This window comes from Struthio camelus, chromosome Z (assembly GCF_040807025.1).
Source record: "Struthio camelus isolate bStrCam1 chromosome Z, bStrCam1.hap1, whole genome shotgun sequence".
NCBI lineage: Eukaryota > Metazoa > Chordata > Aves > Struthioniformes > Struthionidae > Struthio > Struthio camelus.
In genome coordinates, this window is record NC_090982.1 from 68,932,729 (window position 1) to 68,939,563 (window position 6,835).

General features: G+C 41.4%; 1 protein-coding gene across 21 annotated transcripts in view; it reads left to right on the forward strand.

The window, feature by feature from the left end:
* The window catches only part of LOC104146858 (ankyrin repeat domain-containing protein 55), a 133,456-nt gene that overhangs the window by 51,232 nt on the left and 75,389 nt on the right, over positions 1-6,835 (forward strand). For 2 of the 21 annotated variants that reach the window (XM_068927568.1, XM_068927567.1), the window contains exon 5: positions 3,441-3,576. The exons of the other annotated variants lie outside the window; for them this stretch is intronic. The gene's annotated coding sequence lies outside the window, so the exon portion shown is untranslated. The remainder of the gene's footprint in view (positions 1-3,440; positions 3,577-6,835) is intronic. 21 annotated transcript variants of the gene reach the window in all.

A 6,835-nucleotide genomic window follows, 5' to 3' on the forward strand; every position in this document is an offset into this window, starting at 1 on the left:
GTAAATGAATATAAATCTGATTTTATAAATTAAATATTTATATAATGCAAATTAGTCTTCAGTGCATCCGGCTCCATTTCAAAAATGATAGGTTAGTGACTGTATTGTTTCTCTCCAAACTGGGTCACCAAAATAAAACCTTTCTTTTGCCATTTTATTTCATTTATTAATAAATTATAGTCACAGTTCTGCTTTTACTGAGCTGAACTGTGCAAAACATTTCCTATTTGCCAAGAGAGTGCCCTAGCTGCCAGTACTTATTTATGCATGAACCAGTACTTATTTATGCATGAGTGTGTGTGTGTGTGCATGATAAATGTATGCATACACACATGCTATGTACACACCCAAATGCTATATCACAGAATCACAGAATCGTTTAGGTTGGAAGGGACCTCTGGAGATCATCCAGTCCAACCTCCCTGCTCAAGCAGGGTCACCTAGAGCATATTGCCCAGGATCACATCCAGACGGGTTTTGAATATCTCCAGGGAAGGAGACTCCACTACCTCTCTGGGCAACCTGTTCCAGTGCTCTGTCACCCTCACAGTGAAGAAGTTTTTCCTCAGGTTCAGATGGAACTTCCTGTGGTTCAGTTTTTGCCCGTTGCCTCTTGTCCTGTTGCTGGGCATCACGGAGAACAGGCTGGCCTCATCCTCTTGACACTCCCCCTTCAGATACTTGTACACGTTTATGAGATTGCCTCTCAATCTTCTCTTCTCCAGGCTGAGAAGGCACATATATGTGTGTATATATGTATCCATGTTGTATGTATTCATTGTGGGGGCAGGGGAGGATGCACTCAATTCCATATGTAGATCTTTGCATGGAACGAGTAAAGACTCAGGGAGTCAAAGGAGGTTGAGCAAAACTAGTGCTGCAGTAACGTGGTTAGGGAGATGGCTGGGGAGTCCACAGTTCTGCTTTTGGCTCCGAGCACAGTTTCTGTAAAAACATAGAAACAATTCATGCAGCAGGCTCCAAGGCCCAGGGTTTTTTTACTTCTAAGTGCTCCAATCATCAGGCTAAAGGCTTATTCCCTCTTTGACCCAGTTAATTCTTAAAAATATCCTTCAGATGTTAACAGGAGAGCAGTCTACAGCCTGGTGTTCAGGGTTCCTCCTCATAGGTGGGCAGTGTGTCCTTCAGTGGCTTAGGGCAGAGGAGGGAATTGAAATGTGCTCTTCCGCGTCTTAGGTATCAGCTCTAGCCATTAAACAGCTGTATCAAAGGAACCTACTCCTTCATAGCTCCTCCTGTCTCTTTATTTTAAATAAAAGCACTCACTGCCACTGTGTTTCAAGAGAGCCTAATCCTGTGGATATGCCTTAAGTGCACTCTGAAGCTGCCTTCCAAAAAAAGCAGATGAATTCCTTATTTGTGAAACCCAGTGGCACATTAGTGGAATATAGCAGTTAAGCTTTTAGGCTTCCTAAGACTGAGATGTTTTGAGGTTGCTGCAGAAAGGGAACTTCAAGAGCCTGGGGAACCTACGATTTTCTGTCTTGAACTTAAGGTCTCCCCAAGGTTTAGGCAGGTACTGAGCCAAGGTTTTTGAAGTTCACAAATCTCAGGTGCATAATGTCCACTGGTATGCACAGTTTTGTGAACCCAGCTTTTTACGGACTGCCCCCCTCACATCTTTAGGTGTTAGAAGTCCATGACACACATATATAAACGGTAGGACTTGGCAAAGTGTTGGCATAAATAAGGAGCCAGAAATAAATCTTCTGTGAAAATATAATAAAAGAGAAAACAGAAGTTTTGAAATTAAAGCAAGTCCTTTTGTCTCCTTGCTTCTGCTTTCTAAGAAGAACTGAAAGTGGTTGCAGCAACCACCATGAAGGAGGCTACTACTACTGGTGTATCTAATGCCAGAAGTTAGTGAAACCCTCATGAAACCCTGCCATGAAGCATCCAAACTCAGGAGCTGCAGAAAAGGCTGACGGTTGGCTTCCTGGAGAAGGATCCGTGTCTTTGCAAGAGAACTTGCTGAATTTGCGCTATTTGGATATGTTATAGATATAGCACCACAAAGCATGCTTGTATGTAAATTCCTGCTCTTGAACAGGAAGTTTCCCCCTTATAGGAAGTATCTGCTATTTAGTCTGTGCTGCAGTCTAAATAATAATGACCTGTAATAAGACTCCACAGAAGAACTGAACTCCAAGTCTTTTGTGAGTAGGCTAGAAGACATCTAGAACTCCACAATCCCCTGACTCTACTGGCCAAGTGGAAAAAAGATTTCACTCATTTGGAAGTTATGTCCTTCAGTCAAAGACACGTTGATCTAGAGAACATAACAGACTGATTTTTTTCCTCCCAAGAGGGTGCAAGGAATTAAGCAGGTAGGATTACGAGAAGTTAAGATCAGCAAGCAGGAGCCCTGTGCCAGTTTGTGTACTGGCCATCAGTGTCCCTACAGGGACATAGGGCCAGAGGCATAGACCAGCCCCACTGCTATTTCATGACTAGGAAAAGGGGCTGGTACAAGAATGGGAAAGGTAGGGCATAACGATAACCTGGTCCATGTTCTTTTATTCCCTTCCCTCTCCCAGCTGCATTCCGAGGAACGATCTTTAACATTTCATTTTTTTCATTTCATGAAAAAGAAAGTAAGAGGGACTACCACAGTTTATAGTGCATTGTGAATACACAACTATGAATGCAGTGCAGCTAACAGTAGGGAAACATTGCATGTCTAATAAAGAGAAAGACTGGGTAATAATGAAGCCTTATTTATCACTGCTTTCAGTACAACATCGTGTTTTATTTCCTACATAATAAAAACAAAAAGCAGAAGACTTGCAACAGAGGCTTTCCATGCTGTGGTTGTGCTATGGGATGTATTATCTCACGTATGCATGTAGAGAAAAGCAGCCAGTGGACCTGAATATCTCTCCACACATTGTGAGTGCTTTGAGTAAAAGCTTGTCAAATGTTAACATTACATGGAATATTTCAAAAATCAGTCAAGAAGCCAGAACGTGTTAGACCAATTTACCACAGCCTAATCATCCAAGTAAGCTCAAATCATTAAACTAATTATGACTGGCTGAAATAATTAAGGATTCCCTTCTCACGTGATATTGTCGGAATTCTTTGATACAGAACAACTGCATGATCGTTAGTAAACACTATGCATGTGTCCAGACATTTGCCAGATTTGATAAACAGCCCTTGTTCTTGAAAAACATTGGTGGCCTTTGTCAGTAACAGTCAATGATAAAAAAGTAGGAACAAGCAACTTAAATGTTCAGGGAGGTTTTCTTGGGAAGATCATTTTTTGGTGGGAAAAGAGAATGTGGTAGCTGACATATGAGTGCCTCTATAAAACTGCCAGTTTTATTGCCAGAAGAATGCTTGCTCTATCCTGTTTGCACAAAGCAAAAGTAACCCCTGATGACTGATTAAGTTAACTGGATGTCTGCATTCCACAGATCTTTCCCGAGGATTTATACTATGCCACGTCATTTCTCATATTTATGATTGATCTAGAATAAAGTCAGAAAACAACTCGCCTTTCCTGGCAAATATCCAACAAATTCAGTAGTGGTACCAGTTGCAGCTTTCCAGGTAAATTGATCTTCATTCATCATAAATCTGTACGCAGATGTAGACAATTAAGCATGTTAAGATCTTCATTGTGTGCACTCTATTTGCTTTTTATATTTTAAATACACCTCTGGTTTTCATTCATCAGTTCCTTTCTGAATGCAAAGATCCATTTGATAATTTTTATCCATTATGGTGACATTTTTTTTTTCTGAAGCCTTAGTACTGGGCTGACTAGTAACTGATGCTGAAGTAAAAGTGAGTTCAGGTGCAAGACTGTTTCTGGGCCCACCTTTCAATCCATTAAGTGCTCACTTGCATTCTCGGTGTATTAGTTCAGGCCTATATTTTAGAAAAGCCACAGAAATCTCCCACCTGAACTGAACTGGTTATGTAAATCTGTCCTTACAGTACTCTGACCAGGGTAAAAAATCAGGCCAAATATCAGGGCCAGTGTACTTGAAATATACAGAATGTGTTTTTGTTCATAAAATGTTAGGAGCTTAAAATGATTGAAAAAAGACTCTTTCAGCTGTGGTCAAAGCCTTTTTCTAAATGGAGGGCCACCCAAGGGTCAGTAACTTCTGTGGGAAGGATGGAAGGTAATCTTTTCCCCAGTTATTGCCTGGCTAATGATTAAAGCAGTCCCTGGGAAACAGAAGACGTGGCTTTCAATCACCAGGGGTGGAGGGGAGCCAACAACCCACTCCCAGGTGGTGGTGCTTTAACCAGTATGAAAAAGGTGGTGGGACTCCCTTCCGCCTCTTCCGCAGGCACCTGCTCTAGAGGAATATGTACTGTGGACTGAGCTACTCAAGGAGCATCTCCAGCCCAAGTGCAGGGGCCGGGGGCACAGAAACACCCCTGCACCAATCGTTCCCTTTCGGTCGGCCTCAGACCCACTCCCTCCTTGGCACACAGGGGCACTGTAACTCTGCTGCACACAGCTGAGGCCTGTCTATGAGGTGACCTAAGTGATATCCTGCTGAGAGCCAGGCAAACTTTCAGGCACCCAGAGTGGGTGCTCTGAGTCCAGCTGTAGCTGACTGGGAAGGACAGTGCCTTGGCAGCCGGTCAAATGATAGATTTGCAGGAGCAGACATAAGGTTTGCTTTGGTTTAGTTTCGAAACTGTTTTTATTAAATGCACATGACAGCCTGACATAGAATATTTAACATATAGAAAACAGTTATGTAACAATGAGTTTTGACCATCTTTCTCTAGGGTTATGGGTGACATAGCATAGCACGGTATGCTTGTTACAAAGTATCCCCAGATATCATGATCAGAAAAAATCTGAATTCAGTAACGAAGAGGTTAAAATGTGTGCAATGTAAGTAAACTTACAGGACTGCTGCATAAAACAGTGAAAAGACCACATTTTATAGTTTAATGCAAGCCTTTTTTTTTTTCTTTTCTGAAAAATGACCTGACAGGAAATATAAACAGGCCTTTGCAGAACTACTTTCAAAATCACTCTTTATCTTTCATCATATTTTCTAGCAGCTATGGTTTATTATAAACTATATAAGCAGAGTTGGGGAAACAATATAGAAAGAGGAGCATGAACCCATAAAAGATTGATGCAAAGTGCTGTGAGGAACTCTTATGGGAGAATTTGACCTTTTCTCTTCTGCCTTCTTCGGCACATATGTGCATTTTCCCTGAGAAAAACGGCATTCTTTTCCAACTGCACTCTGATAAGTAAACCAGTCTACAGTACTGTCCCCATTTTGAAACAAATGCTCAGTGTTTATATTTTGCATATTTACTTATAGCACAGTTCTTACCACTTAGAATAATTCCTTCACACATCCTTGATACATTTGCACATCCACACGGTCAAACAAACCATGAGGTAGAAGAACATCATATTAAGGTTCCATAGCCAAGCAGTCAGAAGTTAAAAAACTCCAGATATGATTGTATTTCTAGGCTGAATTTCTAGGCTTCCTCAAATGGAGATATTATGATTCCCTCTTGTATTTCATGATCCTATGTTATTTTTCCCTTGCCTCACTGAGTGCACAGAATGGACATTGCCTGTTTAACTAGAAGCTATTCACTATTTTGCTTCATCTTGGCTGTTTAACGCATGGTCCAGCTTGGCTCTTACTGCATACTATTCGCTATGGGCTTTCCTATGACATTCGACACTGCAGGATGTGAGTGCATCACCAGCATGAATATACAAGGGTCCTGACATATTTGTCTAAGCACGTGTCCATGAAATGCCCCTGTGATTGGTGTGCTGCAGCCAAGTTGACGATATTTTATTCTTATAAATAAGCCTTCATCTACATATGTATGAACTGGCCTTGGTGTGGGATGCAAGTCCTACTACATGTGCCCATATTCCTTAATGGAGGGTTAGTCTGGAGTATATATGCACATATATATATGCCAGCTGTTTGAGATGCCAAACAGCATCTTAGCATCTTAGTTTTACAAGACAAAACCAACATGCCTCCCATAAGCAGGGACGCATGCTATGGGCTGTAAATACCATGTTGAAGGGCAATTTTGATAGGATGAGATGAGTCTTAGATATATATCTGGGCATAGGAAGAGGGGAACAGCCTTACGGTCTCATCTTTCATCCAACAGCAAGACCTTACTGCAAGTCAGTGAAGTTGTTCTGCTTAGGTCAAGGGAACAGCAAAGCAGCCTCGAACTGTTGGCAAGGAACATATTCAACATATTTGCCATTTTGTGTGGATTGTCATGCAATGCTTTTAATTGGGGTACTGCTAAAAATAAAATGACCACCAAAAGATATGGTCTAGAGCTGAAATTCTAGATCCTATAGAAGGCAGATATCAAGCTTAGGACTATGTGTGAGGCAGAGAAAGACTGAGAAAAACTGGAATAAGCAAATAAATGGATTGCCATTCATTTCCTTGGGATTCCTGGCTGTCTGATGCAAACGGGTTTTTTATGCCACAGATAGGAACGTGTGTGTGTGTGCGTGTGTGTGTGTGTGTGTGCGTGTGTGTGTATACATATAATAAGTATATGTGTGTGTACTTGTTCCCAGTGCAAATCTTCCTGGCAGGCCTGTTCCTACAAGGTAAGCAGATCTGCATGTGAGGACTCATACATGAGTAAGACAAACCACAGTTCGAGGATAGTCAACAAAGTTGTCATGGAGGCTTGACAATTGCATTTCACTTATAACTGATCAATTCATCAACTGATCAATTTTCACTTACTCTCCCTCAGCCTGTTATCTCTGTCAGTTACATCTCTTTCATTGCCTCAGTTTCAGTTGGATGCAGGC